Here is a 22,147-nt window from a genome sequence, read left to right on the forward strand (position 1 = left end):
AATCCAAGAATTTCAGCTGTTGGAAAGGAGAAAAGCCTCACAGAATACTCTATGCAAACAATTTTCAGTTTCAGACAGTTTTACAAGGAAACTCAACCAAATTTTCAGAAACTATAATCACAATGCTATTTTAATTTGCCCAGAGCATAAAAATGTAGGGTAACATCTAGATTCTTCTTTTAAAATTTTTGTTTTAGTGTTTATTTATTTATTTTGAGAGAAAGCAAGAGAGCCAGTAGAGAAGGGGCTTAGAGAGAGGGAGAGAATCCCAAGCAGACTCCATGATGTCAGCACAGAGCCTGACATGGGGCTCGATCCCATGAATCCTGATATCATTACCTGAGCCGAAATCAAGAGTCAGAGACTTAACTGACTGAGCACCCCACATCTAGATTCTTTATATGAAGCAAAGCTAACATTAACACCCAAACCTATACATACACACATACTCACATACATAAAATTACCAATCTCACTTATGTATATTGATGCAAATTCCTACATAGAATATTAGCAAAACACACACACATACACACAAAATAATGCATCATGGTCAAGTGGGATTTATCCTATGAATGTAAGAACAGTTTAACATTTGAAAATCCTTGAAATACTTTGCTACATTAACAGATCTAAACAGAAAAATCATGATTATCTCTGTAGATGCTGAAGAGATTTTTTTTTAATTTTATTTTTTTCTGACAGAGACAGAGCGAGCTCACATGCACGTGAAGGAGGAGCAGAAAGAGGGAGAGGATCTGAAGCGGGCTCTGCGCTGACAGCAGAGAGCGCAATGTGGGGCTCAAACTCCCTAACCGCAAGATCATGAGCTGAGCTGAAGTCGGATACTCAACCAGCTGAGTCACCCAGGTGTCCCTGAAGAGATCTTTTATAAAATTCAATACCTATCTCTGATTAAAACACTTACCAAAATAGAAATTGATAAATACTTGCTTTACGCAGTAAAAACTTTATGCCTTAGTCCTAAAGCCAGCATTTTACTTTTTAGAGAACACTAGGGGCATTCCTACTGAGGAGATACAAAAGGCAAGGATGTCCAGTATCCCTACTAGTATTTAATACTACATTGGAGGTGTTAAAGAACACATTCAGACAAAAGACAAAACAAAATGAACAGATACCACAAAACAAAAACTATTAAGAGTTGTAGTAAGTGGGCAAAAAAGATAAAAACATTTGTTTATCCAGACAGCATAATACTATTATTGGCAATCTTATCCTGAGTAGGGGTCAGCAAATTATAGTCAATGGGCTGGCCATCATTTCTGTAAAATAAGTTTTTTTATATATTAAGTTTTATTCACACACAGCCATGTTTATTGATTCATGTATTTATTGTCTATGGCTAATTTTGCACTTCAGCAATAGAATTAAATAGTTGTGACAGGAAACGCATTGTCAACAAGGCCTGAAATATTTATTATCTGGCTCTTTCAGAAGTTTGCTGACCCTTGCTCTAGAGAATCAGTGATAAGATTAACACAAAAAATAACATTCCATTAGGAGGCAGACTATGAAATGAACAAGCTTTATATATGAATAAGATCTAGTTAAAATATTGGAAGAGTAAATCAAATTTATTATAGCAATGCAAAAAATAAAATACTTGAAGAACATTTAAAATTGATTCAAGGAAAAATAAATCCATGTACAAATGGATATTTAGTGTATGATAAAGGTGGCATTTGAAATCACTGGAGAAAATATGGACTTTTTACACAGGAGGTATTTGGTAATCAGAAAACCATTGTGGAAAAATATGAAATTGCATTATTACCTCACATAAGAATGAATAAGATATCTAAATATAACAAATAAAAGTTGCATAGTTAATAGAAGAAAACATAGATTAATTTATAAACTAGTAATAGGGAAAGTTTTGCATATGACTTAAAATCTGAACACAAAAATGGAATGTATTGATTAAATTGATAAAAAATTTCACAAAAAAAGTAAATAAAGGCAAAAAACCAAAATAATCAAGGAGAAAATATTTTCAGCATATATCACAGATGAAAAACTCATCTCCCTAAAAATATAATGAACTAAATATGAGAAGGAGAAATTTAAAAAATAAAAATTAATGCAGAATAGTCTCTATTTGGTATACTATGTAGAAAATAAGTAATTTTTTTAAAAATGTTTTTATTTATTTTTGAAGGAGAGAGAGACCGAGCGTGAGCAGGGGAGGAGCAGAGAGAGAGGGAGACATAGAATTTGAAGCAGGCTCCAGGCTCCGAGCTGTCAGCCCAGAGCCCGACGCGGGGCTCGGGCTCACGAACTGGGAGATCATGACCTGAGCCGAAGTCGGACGCTTAGCCGACTGAGCCACCCAGGCGCCCCAGAAAATAAGTAATTTAATACGACTGTTGTATTACTGAAATTACCCTAAGACATTATTGTAAAAGCCAGAAAAATTTTTTAAAAAACTTAAATTGAATCTTGGTTATATGAAGAATTCACGTAGTAATCTAGAATGGAAATGCTTTAAAACTTTTCTAGGAAAGTTACAACTGAAACCGCTCTCTGGTCAATTTCCAATAGTAAGAAGCTGTGTCCCATAGAATAGGAAAGTTTGCAAGATATTTGGCTATTTGGGAAATAACTTACATATCTTTAAAGCCTTATAATACTGACAATAATATCAATAACAGTAACAATTGCTATTATTTTAGAAAGCCTAATATGTGCCTGCCACGGTTTTATATACCTTTCTGTGTGTTATTTTCTCTAAGGTAATAAGAACCCATGAAGTCATTGCCTCCATTTTGTACATAAAGAAACAGAAGCAGAGAAGTTGAGTAACTTCCTCAATTTGCACAGCTGGCTGTGGGAGTGTTGGGATTCATCATGGCTGCAGCATGGTGCTTGAAGTCTAGACCAACAGAAAAGCAGGTTTCTACCAGAATATTTGCAGCTCCTCATGTAGCTCCCACTACCCTCACCAGAGAAAGAGCACAGAAACCGTGGAGTCATCAGACAATAAATTCAGTCTTCTAACAACTGACCTAAACCCATACTCTACTCTCTAACTAACCTTTCAACATCCTGGGAAACTATTCAGTTGCTTACCTTTGTCAGCAGCATTTGCTCTTTCTGATACAAAATTATAAGCTGGCTTTACAGTTTGTTTGCCAAATACGTATTTGGATTACTTTGTCTTCCATTTTTAGACTTTGAACAATAGTCCCTAGTTTTCTAGTTTTGGCACGCTGAAAGCTCTAGCTGTTTCATTCTGCTACCAAAGTTGCTGCCAGGTCCATGATGTCAATGTTATAATGCTCATACCGTTTTTATGGCTTCTAGAGTAGATTTTAGGAAGTTAGGAAGAGTTAATAGGCCCATAAGGCATAGTTTCTCCCATTTTAGGCCATTTGAAAACTGATTTAAGTGTAAATTGCAATTTTTTTTGGCAAACCTAAAAATAGTGATGTATATCAGGAATTCCCAAAACATGTTCCAAGGAACCACAAACATCAATAGGCTTCATTTTAAGGGAGAAAAAAAAAGTGGAAGAAGTGGGAGATTCAAAGTGAAATACGTTTAGGAAAACCTGAGTGATTTTGCATATTTTAAACTCAGAAAGTCACAGCATTTTAAATATTCATTATGGCCCTACAAGAGGAAAATGAAATATGCTGCATTTATCAAATATGTTTTTTGCTCCAAGCCATCTTTCAAGGAGCCTCTTAAAGGACTTGTGTTCCTCAAAAATGTTTTTGGGAAATACTGACTTGGAAGGACATGTAAGAACTCCTGAAACGGCATTTCAGTGGCATTCTGGGGATTATTAAGAATCTTTCCTACTGATATATTAAAAGTTGTCCCAGAAGTGTGAAAAGATATTGGAAATCATAATAAGAGGACTATTACTTAATTTGAGCCTCAGAAAAACAGGTATAACTGTTATCAGCAGAAAACAAGCAAAAAAAATCAATAGACAAAAAATTATAAAGGAAAACTGACCACAGAGGTTGAATTTATAAATCAATCATCGAATGAGATTAAAGAAATAAATAATTCTATTACTTAGTTATGAAACATTGATTAGTTATGTTAATTAGTTATGTTTTGTATTAAACAAAAAAGTGTCACACTTAACCTTTAAAATAAATTCGTTCAAATGTATGCTGTTCACAAGACAGATAAGAAATTATATTTCTTGAAAGTCATATCCAAATAAAAAGGGATAATTTTCCAAGAAAGGGGGCTTTTTAAAAAAGGAATTACTAACCTGAGTAGAGATGGAAAATCTCTAATATCTTAATCTCTGACAACTTCTGATAATATTCATCTAAAAAATTTAAAGAAATAATCAAATGGCTATGAATACAGATAATTCTTGTTAATGTAGTTCAAATCTTCAAAGAGCAGAGAATTTCTAGGTTATTTGGCTTATTTTAAGGCAAGAAAAACAATATAAGCAATCTCAAACTATTGCTCCCAGAAAGATTAACAACATACAACCTAAGAAAAACAACACAGATAAATTCCAGGCCAACTTACGATATGGATTAATTGTCTATTTTTTGTTGGCATCAAAATGTTACTGATTAATATTGATTAATTAATGTATTGGTTAATATATGCAACACACAAAAAGAGGAATTTTGGTGGAACTCCGCAGGGATTTTGAATCATCCTCATCCTATTTTGTGTTTGTCTTCCTGTCTAGCATTTCAACTTTAGTCTGAACTGAGCCTTTGCTCCAGTTGAGGCAGGGATCCTCCAGGAGTCTTATTTGTTTGAAACACTTAGAAACTGCTGGAAGAGAACCCATCCTAAGGACATGGGTATATTTCCTGAAACCATGACCCAATAACTAAATCTCAGAGTCAAAGCTAAAGAAGATTCTAGTTGTGTCAATGCGTTCTGTCCTTATTTCTTCCATTTATAAAATCACAGACTCAGTTTCTGGGTCCTAAGGATTAAAAGAGCTCTAAATAAGTTCTAAAAGAGCCATTTTGCTCAAAATTCCATGCATATTCAGGATGCGCTGTATTTGTATTTGTCTCATCTGTTTAATACTGGACTAGGAGAAAGGCACTTTTCATTACTTAGTCATGAACCACTGTTCAGTCATTTCCCCCTCAAATATGAGTAGATCTGCCATGTGAGGGGAACTTTGGCAGATTTTAAATGGCCCGAATTCAAATAAGTTTAGAACACAGTTGGTTCAATCAACTGCAAGTAACTCTCTCAATTAGATAAATTTAAACATGCATATTATACTAAATAAAATCAGTTAATTAATTGTATGTAGAATGGTCTTTACCTAAACGTCTGTGGTTAAAGATATACAAAGATGACCAGTGGATGGAATTTACAGAGATATATTTGGCTATTCAAAGCTTCTATTCTCTAAAATTAAATGGTGTTTACAATGAAGTAAGTTTTCTCAGGAGGAATTTGTCCACGTGCTAAAAACCATGCTAGCAATAATAATTCACTAGTAAGAATTCAGGCACTGGTGGGTAATCGGTCTAGATGGCATGTTAGGTCCAAATGGACATGGGATTCTAGGATACTATGATTCTGGTTTGTACAAAACATTGAGTTCTGATTTTCTGTATCTAGATAGAGGTCTTCTCTACTTGTGGTTTCTAAACTGACCACTTTTGAGAAGAACATGTTTAATTCATATTATTAATTAACCTGTTCGTAATCAGTTGGAATGTTCTGACTGTCAGGTTGCTACAAGAGCTGAAAAGAGCAGATCAGCTGATTTTCAATATGGTGCTTGTAACCAAATGGCATTTTGCTGGCAACTTTTGTTAATGTTCCTATTTTCAAAATGGGCCAAGCATTAACTCTTTTGTAAGGCTCTGAATCTTATCTGGTGAAGGTATTATTAAAAAATCACTATTATAAATCTTTTGCAAGAAGATTGAGTGACATTTTTTATTCTTTTAATAAACAGGCTGTTCAACTGAGCAGAGTTTTAACCACTTGATCATAAGCTTGCTTACCAGACATCTGTATGTAAATCTGTGTCTGTGTGTGAGACATATGCACATATATATGTATGTGTATATATGTTTGTATATAAGTGTGTACATATAGATTTATATACACATTATATGTATTACATACACATTTATATACACATTATGTGTGTGTTTGTATATAAGTGTGTACATATAGATTTATATACACATTATGTATATATATATATATATATATATATATATATATATATACACACACACCCACACATTGTTTATTCAGGTGTATGTGCACAGATATACATAGTTATACTACATAGTTAAAAATAATACAATTCAATAACAACTTGATTTATGTATTATCAATATCATCTCTTAAAAATTCACTTACCAAATATTACAGAATGACAGTTTATTTTAAAGTGAGACAAGGAAAAATACTTTGCAACAGGGCAGTTAAAAGAAAAAAAAAAGAGCCAGACTTAATAGAACAATCCCAGGTAGATATTTCCCCATTATAAAATTTTAGCACTTCATTTGCATTTCTATTTGTAACTTATCTGCTTTTACAACATTCTGTGTTAATTTCCAACTCTATATAAAACTTGTGGAAGATGGTAGACTGATTTGCTATGGATAAAAATACCTCATATTCAAATAAGCTTTATAAAACAGATTATCTATAAGTTTCTTATTAATCTATTCTCAAATGGCTGTGTCATTTATCCATCAAAGAGAAAGAATGGTCATAATAAAAACAATGTCTTATGTAGTATTTGTATTTATAAATCAAGATGACAAATAATATTACCTCATTTTGATACAGATTCTCAGAACGAAGGCAGACTTTGGGGACATATGAAGCTAAAATTGTTCATTCTCTGAGCCAATGGGCATAGAATGGAAAATACTAGAATTGCTCTTCTCTCCAGTCATTGATTCTGACAAGGAGAAGCAAACAAATTGTTAGAGATTTAAGCATGTCTCTACTTTTATCTTGAAGCCTGGTTCTGTCCACTATGTGTCTATAAATCCAGTATGCTCTTCATTCAGGCTGTACAATTAAGACAACAATCTGTACCTTCAACACTCCATCAGAAAGAAATGTGAAGAGCCACAGGGGTAAACACACTGCAAAAAATATATCGGTGGTATTGAGCCCAGTTTTGTTTTTGTATAAATAATTAAGAAAATGGCTAACTTCCATGCAGAATAGGGTGGGTGGCAACATAACCCCAATTACTTGCATTGACAACTGAATTAATCTTCTTCTTTTCTTTTTCTCTTTTTAATAACATATGGGCTCCACTCAGCTGTGGATTATGGTGGAACCTCACTGGGATCACATCTGTCAGGTTTACAGGGTGAATAAAAGCACTCAGCAGGTTTGTGTGCTACTGTGTGTGTGAAGGCAGGGGCGAATTAGTGCCAAGTCTATGCCCTTGTCTTGTCCCTAAGATGTTAAAGATCATTATCTATTACATAGATGAACCCCATACAGTATTCTTTATGAGAAATTTATAAAAAAGAAAAAAATATAAGTATCTAAATGCCTTACACTAAGTTACAGTTTCTCTGTAGCACCCTCCCCCCCCCCCCCCCAACACACACACACAGTTCAGGCTCTTGGTTACATTTTCCCCATGGTGTGACATCAAAAAAATCACTTGAACAATAATTTAGATACTAAACGCCATAACCTATGCAAGTCAGGTTTTCAAAAATGAAATAGAGTACAAAATTCATTGTTTTGGATACACAAATGACAAGTTTTCATCAGATATGGACATGTTTTAAGTTCTGCCTGACCCTGGACAGGGTATTACAAATTCTATTCTGTTCTATGAAAAAAAAACAACTTTGAACAATCAATGTGACTTATCTCAGGTGTAATTTTTCATGAGGTGGCCAATATCCAAAAAATTAAATATGCTATAATTGGCAAAAATTTATGATTCAAAATTTATAGGCCACATATCATTTGTTTAGCGAGTATGCCCAGAAGGGAATCACTTCAGTGAAAACTATGATACCTTTATATATTCACTTAGTTAATGAAAGTGTCATTTCATCATCAAATTTTTGTCAGCTGGAGTTTCAGATCTTTTTATTTCTAGTTAGCAAGTGTTTATTGGACGCATTCTGATAGGGGCTCTGTTGGGGACTGTGATTACTGTATAAGATTTACAGGATACGTTTCTTGTACCAGGAGCACAGTATTTGGCAATAGTAGTTGTATATAAAAGAGCTAATTAATTAAATAAAACAATTACAATTGTACCAAAAAGTATGCACTGTACATTTCTGAAACAGGGAAATTAGAAGACAGGCTGAGTCTGTACTTGTAATTGTTCTGAATTTGAGGAAGAGAATATTCTGATGACGGTGCCCAGTGTATTTCACAAAGATGGACATTTTCAGGTTATTTAAATTTCAGAAAGAATGTGGTTGTTTAGACAATTCTACTGTCATTGCTTCAATGAGTCAGAAAGAGTCCAAGTTCTCTGAGAACTTGAGATGAGGAGGTAAGCTTAAAGCTGAATTTTAGTTGTTTATTCAGTGCAGAGTAGGGAGTTGCCTGATAAAGAAATCACCTGCCATTCTGCATTCAGAGAAAATTTAGCTCTCTGCAATGTAAACTCCTGACCAGAGAGAGAAAAGAAATGTGGTCACACAGCACCTGTGACATTTCCAATTTCACTTCCATATCTAAAATAAAAGTAAGATGTTATAAGATAACTACTCCCTTATTTTTATTACTAAGTAGTCTGTTGGGCATAAATAAAACTTAAATGAATCATTTTCAATTTTCTGAACTTTTTCATGGATTTTAAAAATTATGGTATTCTCTATAGAGTATATAACATTATGACAAAACTGTCTATTAATTTTTTTAAATTTTTTTAAAGTTTATTTATTTTTGAGAGACAAAGTGTGAGTGGGGGAGGGGCAGGGAGAGAGGGAGACACAGAATCTGAAGCAGGCACCAGGCTCCTAGCTATCAGCACAGAGCCCGACATGGGGCTCAAACCCATAAACTGTGAAATCATGACCTGAACTGAAGTTGGACGCTTAACCACCTGAGTCAGCTAGGCGCCCCCAAAACTGCCTATTATTAATCTCTGGTAAATAGCATATAGTAGATGTGATGAATGAAAAGAGAAAAATAGTAAGGTAGAGTCTTGAATTCTTAGATCTTAGGCTGTTCGAGATAACCAGAATAGCTGTTTCTCTACCTACATCAATTTTTACCTTCAATCAATATAACTAGGAGATAATATGCATAGGGCACAGACTATTTTGTAAGCACAAGTTGGGTTATGTGATTAGTCCAGGTAGCTAATGGCCCCCCAGATGCTATTTCCTTCAGCAACCTGGGCTGGACTCTATGTTGATTCCCATCACACAGCTTTAGGGTAATTATTTGCTCTGTGGACCCTTGTCCTTGAGCCCCACCTCTATTCCTACAGGGCCAACTAACAACAGCAATGCCATTCAATCACAAAACAAAGGAAGAACAAGATTGTTTTTTTATATTAGTAGAATTAAGCAATCAAAAGGGAAGGGGATCTAAATAGAGAAGACCTTATAAAGAAAAAAAATACTTTATTCTCTTCATTTTTCCACATGTAAACTCCAACCACTAACAAGATGGTCCAAGCTTGCCCCTCTGTCCAGTCCTCTCAGAGTTTCTCTTTAGAAATGGAATGAAGACGGAGAGGTCACAAGTGAATGCTTAAACTCCCTATCTAGTGCCAGGAAACTTAGCCAAAAGAAATGTGACAGCTTCATACAGGTATCTTCTGTTATAAGTGAATTTTCCTGTGTATTCTAAAGAATGTATACTGAGACTTAATATACATCCTACTCTGCTCCTGGTGGTTTCTGCTTCTGAATTCTGTATAAATATAAAATACATACTCATTAGATAGTGACTATGCATTTGATTTTAAATACATAGGAATGCTTCAGTAAAATAATTTTCTTCTCTTAATATCCTAATAGTTAGACATTTTAAAAGTAGGGTTTGTTGACTAACAACTTTTTTGGAAATCAGCAGATTATACAGATATATTTGAATAATATGACAAACAGTCACTGAAATAATTTCCCCTTGCATGTGGTAAGTCGAATTTTCACTACTATAGAAAAGGGTAATTTCAAAACATTAAGTATCAATACAGTAATAGGTGATGGTACAAAATAATTTCATTAATGTCCCCTATTGATATCTGTGTTAGTTGTTATTTTTCACAACCATGTAAAGTTATCTGGGCAAATAGCTCTGGAGGTATGGAATTTTAAGGAAGATGTCTACTAGATTAAAAAAAAACACATTACTATGTATTATGAGGTACAGAATATATATAATGTTACTTGTAATTTTTGCACATACTGTAAACCAATTATTAACTTCTACTTTTCATTTTAATCGTTCATTTAGCATTTGAAATGTTTTGAAAGATTGATTTTCCTAGAAACAGACCAAGTTTATAAAATAATGTACTCTGGCTAAGTTGCATTCATGAACCAGTAGAAAAAGGAAGGTTTCTGAGCAAATGGTGTTGAAAAATTGGTTAACTCCACATTTGAAAAAAATCTGAGACTCTTACCTAACTCCTTACACCAAAAGGAATAACTGATTAATTAAGAGATAAAACTAAACATTAAAATGAAATGCAGGTGAATGTCTACACACTTCAAGAGAGGAAAGAACTTTAATAATTTATTCAACAAATATATATATAGAGAGAGAGAGAGAGATGCTGGGGATACAGAGGTGAACAAAACTACAGAAATATCTGCACTCATGGAGCTTGCATTCTAGTGTAAGGGAGAGAGACAGGTAGACAACACATCTACATACACTTTATTTTTTAATGGTAGATGACCAGTACTATTGAGAACCACAGAGTTGTAAATAGATTGGCCACTGTAAGTCTTATGAAGGTGATATTTGAACAGAGACTAGAGGAAATGAGGTATCAGCCCTAAAGATTCCTGGAGAAAGATTTTCCATATAAAGAAAACAGCCAATGCAAAGCACCTAAGATGAATTCAAGCCTGGTACATTGAAGAAAAAAAAAAGGAAGGTCGTGTAGGTGGGAGGGAGGGAAGGAGAGAGTAATAGGAAAATTATTAAAGCTATAAATGGAGTTAGCAAAAAATATTGATAGATTTAATTACATATGCATTTGAAACTTCTGTACATTAAAGACAATCATGAATAAATTAAGAGGCAAAAGACAAACTGGGATGAAATGATAAGAACAAATTAACACAAGGTAATCTACTAGATAACAAGATCTATAGAAACTAGAACATTTCTTATTCACAGCAGAACCCCCAGAACTTAGAACAATGTCATTTATTGATGTCCACACTAAATATACTGTGAATGCTCTTTAAAAACTTAATATATGCTAATAGAAGTATAGAGTGTGGGATGCTCACATATATTTTTGTAGATGTCAAAAATGGACTTCTTTAAAGGATTAGGTAGAAATACGTCAGAAATCTCAAAATTTCATACTATTAAACTCCATCATCATCTTTATTCCCCCATCTTATTTAATTATTTTTAAAACAATAGTCATTCCTAATATTATATTTTATTTTCACTTTATTATAATGTACTTACTAGGGCAATGGCTTTGTTTTGTTCTTTCTTATATGCCAAATCATAGAATAGGTCCTGGTACATCACAGCTTTCTAGAAATATTTCTTGAATAAATGAGTGAATAATTGCACTTCTAGCAAATAATCCAATTGAAATAAGGAATGCTGGTCAAAGATTTATGTATAAGGATGTTCATTTCAGCATAATTTAAAAGAATAAGAAATTGGAATACCTTGCATTTACAAAATCAAGGTAATGATTAAAAATTGTGGCATATCCATTTGATGGAATATCATACGGGGATTAATCTTCTTTACAAAACACATTTAATACCAGGAAAGTGCCCACAATATGTTAAATGAAAACAGTGCAATTCTAAATCCCATGACATTCAATTAACACTTTTGAATTGAATCATATATTTGCAGATATTAATTAGAACTGAATTTTAGAATTGTGAGAGACCTAAAAATATACCTAATCCAGGCATTTTCTAACTTTTTTCCCTTCCCTTCCCTTCCCTTCCCTTCCCTTCCCTTCCCTTCCCTTCCTTTCCCTTCCCTTCCTTTCCCTTCATACATCAAGCCTCCTATGCAAGATAATTTTTTAATATATTTTTTTAATGTTTATTTATTTTTTGACAGAGGGAGAGACAGAGTGTGAGCAGGGGAGGGGCAGAGACAGAGGGAGACACAGAATCTGAAGCAGGCTCCAGGCTCTGAGCTGTAGGCACAGCCCCAAGGGGTGCTCAAACTCACGAACCATGAGATCATGACCTGAGCCGAAGTCAGACGCTTAACTGACTGAGTCACCCAGGTGCCCCTATTCAAGAGATTTTTTAATCAGAAGATTAAATAAGAAAAAAATATCACATTTTAAAATGAGGGAATGGGGGAATATGGTATGGTGAAGGCCTAGTGTCCTAATTCCAGAGTCCCTGTCTTCCTATCCCCATTTTGCTTCTCTTGGAAGGCCTGGAGACAACCTTTTAGGATTCGTAGGATACCTCTGAACAAAGTGGGAAAAGTAATAAAAAAGATTATTCTAATTTAATTGAGATTCAGAAGATCTCAAGGCCCAGAATGTTAAGTCACTGTCTATGGATATGTATCTTTTTGACAAACATAATGTGGGGCCCCTGGGTGGCTCAATTGGCTAAGCATTCGACTCTTGGTTTTGGCTCAGGTCATGATCTCACAGTTTGTGAGTTTAATCCCAGTGTTGGACTCTGTGCTGACAGCATGGAGCCTGGTTGGAACTCTCTCTCTCTCTCTCTCTCTCTCTGCTCCTCCTGTGCTTACGCCATCTTTGTCTCTCTCAAAAATAAATAAACTTTAAAAAAAACACAAAAAACATGTGTTTTTTAATTGAATATATTGAACACATAACTGTTTATAAATTGAAGGTGTACCAGGTGTTACTTCAATATATAATATATTTAATATGTGTTATTATATATTATCATTGTAATAATATTTATCACATTACATAATTATTGTTTTATTTTGAGAGAGAAAGAGAGAGAGAGAGAGAGAGAGAGGAAGGAGCAGAGAGAAAGAGAATCCCAAGCCAACTCTGCGTTGTCAGTGCAGAGTCCTATGTGGGGCCTGAACTCACCATGAGATCATGACCTGAGCCAAAATCAAGAGTTGGATGCTTAACCAACTGAGCCACCCAAGCTCCCCATATCACATTACATAATTGTAGCACAATATTATCTATGTTTATTATACTGCGCATTATATTTCTGTGGCTTATTTACTACACACCGCAAGTTTATATCTTAACATCAACCTTATTCTCCCACCTTTATCTCCTGGTAACCACCATTTGACTCTATTTGAGTACTATTTTACTATCCCTTCCTTGTTAACTGAAGCTTCAGTCACCAAAATTCACTCATCCCTTGGGCACATTTGTATGGCTTCTGGCAGTAATTTTGCTGACAGAAGTGGTACCATATATATAGAAAGAGTACCTTCTGAAAAAAAATTTTTTTAAATAAAAAAAAAAAGAAAGAGTACCTTCTGCAGAATTGAAGAGTTCTTTTTTATTGCTGTGGCAATAAATGACCACACATTTATTCGATGGTTTAAAACAACACATATCTATTCTTAAGTTTTGGAGTTCAAAAGTCTGACATTTTAGTCTTAGCTAAAATGTAGATGTAAGCAAGGCTGGGTTCCTTTTTGGGGGCTTTAGGGTAGATTCATTTCCTTGCCTTCTCTAGGTTCTAGAGGCTCTTTGTATTCCTAGCCCATGATTCCCTTCCTCAGTATTCAAAGCCAGTAACATTATATCTCTTCATTTTTCAATAGTTACATCACCCTCGTACTTTATTCTCCTTCCTTCTTCTTCCATTTATAAGGAGCCTTTTGGCTATCTTGGGTCCATCTGGATAATCCAGAACCATGTCTCTTTTCGGGTCCAATGATTAGCAACCTGAATCCCGTACATAATCTTAATTCCCTCTGCCATGTAGCCTAAATTTTCACAGGCTCCAGTAATTAGGGCATTGACTTCTTTTGGGGACCATTAGTATGCCTACCGAAAAGAACAATTAAAGAAAAATTCCTCAGAATGTCTGCCTTCCTTTTTTCATACCTAACACATACATATGTGCACGTGCACATGCTCGTGCATGCACACACACGATACCTTCTGTAACGTGAGGAATTTTTAGATTTTCTGCTTGCCAAATCACATTGAAAAGTTGTAAAAATGTGAATTTTCTCTAAAAGAAAGTAACATTATGGAAACCAACTTAATTGTCCTCTATTTAACATACTCACAAAAATAATAGTCGATCTCTAATTCTTTTTTAAACATATGTGGTCCATCTTCTACAGCACCTGACCACTGTGGCTATACCCAATTCCTCCTATTTCTACCTGCCACATTATAAATAGGCCAGGAGTTATTTGGGTTTCTCCCTTTTTAATCAACCTTTCTTAAAATTAAATAACTACTTTTTAATTAATTAGTGAGTCTCCATCCAGCCAGATTTGAGATATTGTAATGTATTTTCAGCAATTATCCACACTAATGCTTTAATAAGGATTTATGTATTAGACCACCTCTCATTAACCAGAGCTCTGGGAGAAAAGAACATGAGGCATGTGGATTTTGATGACAGAGGAGAGTATGGAACTGGGGGTAGGGATAGAAGATGATAGCCATGAAAGGGGCCTCATAAGAATAGGGGCTATATAGTAGGGCCCCTAGGGATGACAGTAGGAGATAGTTCCAGGATGAGATTTGGGTCTGTTGGTAAACTTTTCCTATTTTAAGTTTTATCTGGGCTTGTACTCTGTATTAAGTTTCATTATGCACAACCATTTTATTTTTCATTGAATACTTATCTAGAATCAAATTGCCCTACTTTTAAAATATTCTATGAAGTTATACATCAGCTAGCCCCAAATTGGTAGATTTCCCTGGTGCATTTGGAAGGAGTTTCTGAAAATTTTATCATGTCCATTTGAGTTCTAACCATTTCTTGGTGTGTCTTAATGAACTCTATTTCCAGGGACTTCGAGTGACTTTTTCTGTAATAAACTAATAAATTCGGTGGGTCAAGGTTAATGTAATTTTAATATGTCAATCAAATTCCACAGCTTCTCAGCTCTTTAATATATGTTGAACTGTTTCATTTATTTTTCAACCAAATTTCATTAAAACTACAAAAGCTTATTTTGTCTAAGCCTGGTAATGTTTACTGATGACATATTGTCTAGAGAAATTAGGATTCTGAATCAGAGTCAAAACATGGTATTCTTGAGGTAAATCAAAAGGTGAAACATCCATAAAGTATTTTTATTATACATAAATGATAGATTTTGTATATAGATCCTGTTACTAATAAACTGATCATATGAAGATTGCATCCAGGAAAGTTGATAGCATGCTTTTCTTAATTATGTAATATTATTTTATTACCACGGAAGTCCTTAGTGGATAGAGTATTCTACTCTATCCATTCACTAATGATTCAGATGTTTTTAGATTTAAAGGAAATTCATCAAATGTTTCAGCATCAAGTGGCCATTCTTCAAATGTAGGAACCCAATGTAATGTAAATGTGAAAGCCCAGGAGCTCTCACATTCAACATCTTACTTAATCTTTGCAGCAATACTGAGTGACAGGTCTTATTCCCACCTACTTAAAAGGAACTGAAATAGAAGTGAAATTACTTCCTGGGTTTGCATAGCATGGTAGAATTGGCATTCAGACATGGATCTCCAGCACTCCTCCAACCCTAATTACACGTAGGGCAGAGCAGCATGTAATCCAACTTCATAGGATGTCTCTTGTTGTCTTATTGGCGTATGCTTAGCAGATCTTCCTATCTTCTTATTTAGTTATATCATTAAATTGCTTAGTGGAATTTTACCTACTTATTGAGAACAAAAATAATCTTCTTAGAGAAACCATCTTGGGCAAAGATATAAGAGAGAGGAAGAAGGAGGTGATTATTTGGAAGATGGAATATATGTATTTTTTTAAGTAATAATAAAAAAGAAAGTAACAAAGAAAGAAAAAAGTAGCAAAACTTGGGTTGATTTGGGATCCTCTAGTATGCTATCTTTATTAAAAGAGAGAAAAGGAAGAGAGGAAATTAGTTTTTACTTTATACCCACAAATGCCAAGCATTTTCACGTGTTTTATATCCTCATGATTACACTAGAAGGTTGTTTTTACAATCCTCATATCACATATGGAAACAACATAAGGCTCATAGTTTAAAATGCTAGGCTAAATTTGTTAGATAAGAACAAATAAAATTGAGATAAACACAGGTATATCTGTCTCTAAGATCATACACTTTCAACTGCTTAACATTTAGCATCTTGTCAAAGAACATTTCAGTATGGGTTATCAAATGAAATTACAACAAATTACTGTTCTTTCTGGAAATCACAGTAATGATGTTGCTGTAATGGAGCATTAAATAAATATGTTTACAACTTTTTAAGATTATAAGTAAAAACATATATACTTAAGGCTCAGAGTGTTAATAATAATAATAATGTGGCTATTGAGAACATTTGATGATGGAATTAATTCAAAATAACTTTACTCTAGATAGAAGATTAAGGCAACAGTGAGTTACCCTTAGCAGATCTGACTCCAATATAATAATAAATTTGGAGATTTAAAAGATACAAGATACACAAAAAACGTGTCTTCAAAGTCTTAAAATCCTACTGTAGAAGGTATGTCTTAAGTTTCTAGGTTGAATCTATAAGGAGGTATTTTTTTCAGCTCAGTAGTAGGCAGGAATTGAGCTAATGAAATCAATGAGCTAATCATTGCTGGAAGTTTTAATGGTGGGATTAGGTAGGCATTTGTTTGGGATGTTGTACATAGGACTCAAGCAGGTAAAGAAGAATTGATTTGATGCTTCTAAGTCTCTTCCCACTTCCCACTGTTTATGGTTTTATTTACTACAGGGAATATCAGTGTGGAAATAATTATTTACTTAAAAATTATGCAATAAAGATCAGTGCCTCTTTTGTCCTATGTGTTCTATATTTTCACCCCTTTGTGTAGGCCAAGGTAGAAGGAATCACGAAGTTTCTATGATACAGTTATCTAATTTATAAGAATATTAACCTTATTCTCTGAATAGCTGAATGTTTTTTAAGAAGATAAAGCCTACAACCCTACTGATCACACCAGATTTGATTCAGAGGTTGTTGCTAAAGGAAGAAAATAGAAATAAAGTAGATATAGAACTCTCCCGATCCAGTGGGGCTTATGCATGTATTTGATGTTTGCTTTATGTTTTACACTTGCATGTATCATTACAATAATATTTTCATAATGGAAAATAATATGTGTTCCTGGCATGCCAGCTTGAGAAATATGATTGGCTGAATATAACATCTCTCAGCAATGTTAATGTAAATCTTTGAGAGTATAGAAGATACAAACTTCCCATAAAGGACCCATTTTCATATATCTGAGCAAAAAGGACGCTACAACAATGTTGTGAAGGCTGCTGGTTCGGTGCAGAAAACATTGGCTTGGAAGTTAGAAAACTCATACTCAAATTCCGTCTGCTATTAACAAGTTTTGTGACCTGAAACAACATCAAATGTCACATATGTAAAAGAAAAATATGCGTATAATGTATGAAACTACTCTCCATGAAGTGTTAGAGTAAAAATAATATGAGCCACACACTTGTCAAATGTGCTTTGAAGATGATTCATTCTTAAAGTCCTATTATTAAGCATAAATATTTTTCAGTTTCTTCTTATTCATGGATTGATGGAATCCCTTACAAAGCATATGTGTGCACTCAAGGATAAAGCTTGTGCCAGATTCTTTACCTATCACTGTAAATAATAACTCTGTGTTTCTGAAGAGGCATTTGCAATGAAATGGCCACAAAGATGATAGAAGGTCATTCAAAGCACAGAAACACTCTGTTATATGAAAACAACTGTGGTGTGAAATGTTAATTGATCTCATATCATTGTCTCTTTCCAGCTTATTTCATTTTTCCCCCAACATAGAAATATATCTCATTCTCCCCTAGACATTATCTGTCTTCTTTGACCATTCTCATGCATTTTGCACAATGATAGGATGTTGATGAGCTTGATGGTCCTGAGTCATAAATTTGTCTACAGAAATGCCCTTACTCAATGAAATAATCTAAAGTAGCTACTATTTGCAGAAAATATAAAATTTATACTTTTTAAGTTTATTTACCTATTTGGAGAGAGAGAGTCTGTGTGTGTATGTGCACTAGCACATGCACAAGGGGGGAAGAACAGACAGAGAGGGAGAGAAAGACAGTCCCAAGCAGGCTCCACACTGTCAGCACAGAGCCCAACAAAGGGCTTGAACCCATGAACCGTGAGATCATGACCTGAGCCAAAACCAAGAGTCAGACGCTCGACCAGCTGAGCCATCCAGTCTACCCCGAAATTCATATTTGATCCATAATATGTATGCATTTTACTCAGGGAATAAGATGAAGAAATGTCTAAAAAAGTGTCCTTTAGTTAATGATGATTCACTCATAAAGAAACATTTTTCCTGAAGGAAGAGAACAAGGGTCAATCAGGTATTGAATTTGTAAAGAAAACTTTCAATGAATAAGATAATAGATGGATATGCAGCAAAGCCAGTGTAGTAAAAGAAATAGTCATTTTGTCAAACCATTTGCTAATATGATAATAATTATTGGGAACCTCAGAATTATTTGTTTAAGCCTATTAAGGATTTCTTGAAAATAAAAATGAAAATGTTGTCCTTGACAGCCAAGAACAAATGCTGTGACAGAACACAGTCCTTGTCAAGAAATGATTACACACCCACCCAACCATGGTATAAATCTTTCCATTGGTTGTAATTCTATTGAGCATTTCAAAAATCTTAAATCTAGTACTTGAGAGTTTCAACTTTCTCCTATGGCACATGGTTAATGACTTATAGATTTTTCCTATGGTTAATAACAGTGGGAGACAAACCATGAGGTCATTGAATTGATCATTATGGAATTCTGATATGCTCACTCAAGAGGAGAAACTGAAAATGGAGAAAGAGAAAAGAAAGCAGCGGAGAAAGGAGGACTAATGGGGAAGACAGAAGGAGAAAAAGAAAGAGAAATATAGAAATGGCAATTGAAATAGAATAGGCTAATGACATGTAACATACGCAGTCAAGAGGAACAGAAAAAAAATGAAAACATTGGTATGCAACATTGAATAAGTTTAAGGTACACAACAAATTTTGATACACTTCTGTATTGCAAAATGATGTGGGGAGGGGGGAAAGAAATTAATGATAAATGACTTTGATGGAACTACATACAACAATTAAGTTACAATTTCCAATTTAAGAAAATGAAAACTTTATGATTTGTGTGTTTGTGTGTGTAGTTGTGTGTGCGTAGTTTAAAACTGTCCATAACCCCAACACCATGAACTGGAAACAGTGAATTATGATGTGTGCCTTTTTAATTAAATGTTTTGTATATAATAAAAAGGAACACATTATACACAATGTTTTATTAACATTCTCTATTTATTGCATCACAACTATCATTTCACATCAATAAATATACTTCTATAAATATGGCATAATATTGCATTTTAGGGATACATCTTAGTTCAATACTTTTTTCAATTAGATTACTTCTGATATTTCAGCAGTTATAAATAATGTTATGATGAATCTCTTGTGAATATATTTTATCCATCCTTAATTATTCTCTTAGGATAAATTCGTAGAAGTAAACTGTAGGAAATAGGTATACAAAATTCCAATACTGTTGTAAAACATTTAGAGATAATGCCATTCAGAAAGCTCATACTAACTTGGATTTACCAAATAAAAATCTTTGATGTCACAGGGCCCAATATTCTTTCCTGAGAAGACATTAGTTATCATCATGTAGTTTTTAATCTTTGCCAGTTAAAATATTTTCGTTTATTTTGTAGCCTTATTGCTATTGCTATTGCACATGTCTTTTCTCTTTTCTTTTCTTTTCAGTTTTTTTTTTTTTTTTTTTTTTTTTTTTGAGAGAGAGAGAGAGAGAGAGAGAGAGAGGGGGAGGGAGAATTCCAAGCGGGCTCTGCACTGTGAGCATAGAGACCAATGCAGGGCTCAATTCCACAACCCTAGGATCATGACCTGAGCAGGTATCAAGAGTCAGATGCTTAACCGACTGAGCCACCCAGGTGTCCCTGAACATGTCTTTATAATTATTTCTTTTGCGTCACTTACTTATGACCTTGACCCATTCTCCTTGGGAGTATTGTTATATTTATTGATTTGTAAGAGAGTTTTTATATATGTTGGAAACATTCAAATTTAACAATGTTTTTCCTGTATCTTGTATGTTTCATGTTAAGCTTATTACTAGATATATTTTATCTAATCTTAATGGTATATTTGTCTTATTATTGTCTTTCAGATTATTGTTGATAAAGGACAATTGATGTCTGTCCACTTATTGAACTAAGTAGATTACTGAGTGTCCTTGTTAATGTGGAATTTTTAAGTTGAAAGTGGGTTTTTTCAAGTAAACAATTTTAACACTGGCAAACAAGGAAAAATTTTGTCATCCACTTTCCAATATCCATGGTTCCCATTTCAATTACCATCTCTCTCCTTATTGATTAGCAGTATGAGAAAATATGGGGGCACCAGGGTGGCTCAGTAGGGTAAGTGTCTTTATTTTGCCTCAGGTCGTGCGTGATCTCAAAGTTTTTGAGTTCTAGCATGTCCGGCTCTGCACTGGCAATGAGGATCCCACTTGGGATTTTCTCCCTCTCTCCCTCCCCGCCCCCCCATTCCCTGCTTTCATGTACGTATGCATGCTCTCTCTCTCGCTCTCTCTCTCAAAGTAAATCAATAAACTTAAAAAGAGAAGTATTAGAAAACATGTAAAATAATAATGGTGATGGGTAGAAGACTTGTTTTTAACACTAAATTTTAATGTTAAACATTAATGTTTAACATTAAATTTTTAACATTAAAAAAGTGTACTTCTATTTACAATTCTTTAAAGATTTTCATGAGAGGTTGATGTTGAAATAAATAAAATGAAATTATCGCACATATCAAGAAGATTGCATGGTTTTGTTTTTGATCTTATATTAAATTATTTATATTAATATACTGAATACTATTGAGTCACTCATTCATTAACAGAATAAAACACACTTACTCATGACATTTTAGTCTCTAACTACATAGTTGAAACTGTTACAATCATGTTTTTTTATTAGGTTTTTCAAAAATCTTTACTCCCAAATGAGGAATATTCTATAGTGAATCTGTAGTTTTAATTTTAGTATGCTATCTTCAGAATATTCTGGAATAAGGTGATGATAGAGTTTTGTGAAAAAATATGAAGCTTCTAGGTTTTACTTCTGGTCAGTAATACTTTACAGAGTTAAGTTGGAAAATATTCATCCAGAAAACTATCTTTCAGTGGTTGCATTCTTGGATACCAATAAATCTTTTTTTTCAAAGTTTGTATTCTATTTATGTTTTCTATTTTTTGTTATTTTAATTAATATTTCCCTAAAACACCGTCCATTATATTAACATAAAATGGTATGTATAATATTTAATTACTTTAATTTCCTTCATATCTGTGGCTCTGTCATTTTTAAATTCATTTCATTTACAAGATGTTTGATTTCTTTGTTTCTTTAATGTAATCTTTTTTCTTGATTTAAATTGTGAATAACAAATGTATACTGCATTCCCTCTACTTTTTCTTTATATATGGAGTTATTTCAGTGTTGCTTCATGATGTGGAATATAATTTTTTTTCTAAAGCTTCAATGATCATTTGAATGAGTAGTTATTTTCTGTTCCTACAGTAAAATTAACCTGAATTCCCATTAAATCATGATTATTAAATGTATTATTTAAGGTTTTATATCACACTTTTTGTCCACCTGAAAAATGAGTAGTGTGTTTGAATAAAAGGTAGAGAACTAATTGCAGGTTTTAATACCATTCATTCTCTCGGCTCTCACCCGACAAAGTTCTATTTATTTTTAAAACAACCTTAAATTAAAATT

General features: G+C 33.7%; 1 protein-coding gene across 1 annotated transcript in view; it reads right to left on the minus strand.

The window, feature by feature from the left end:
* Positions 1–22,147, minus strand: part of LRRTM4 (leucine rich repeat transmembrane neuronal 4) — a 705,057-nt gene that overhangs the window by 112,805 nt on the left and 570,105 nt on the right. The gene's annotated exons all lie outside the window — the stretch shown is intronic.

This window comes from Panthera leo, chromosome A3 (genome assembly GCF_018350215.1).
Source record: "Panthera leo isolate Ple1 chromosome A3, P.leo_Ple1_pat1.1, whole genome shotgun sequence".
Taxonomy (NCBI): Eukaryota; Metazoa; Chordata; class Mammalia; order Carnivora; family Felidae; genus Panthera; species Panthera leo.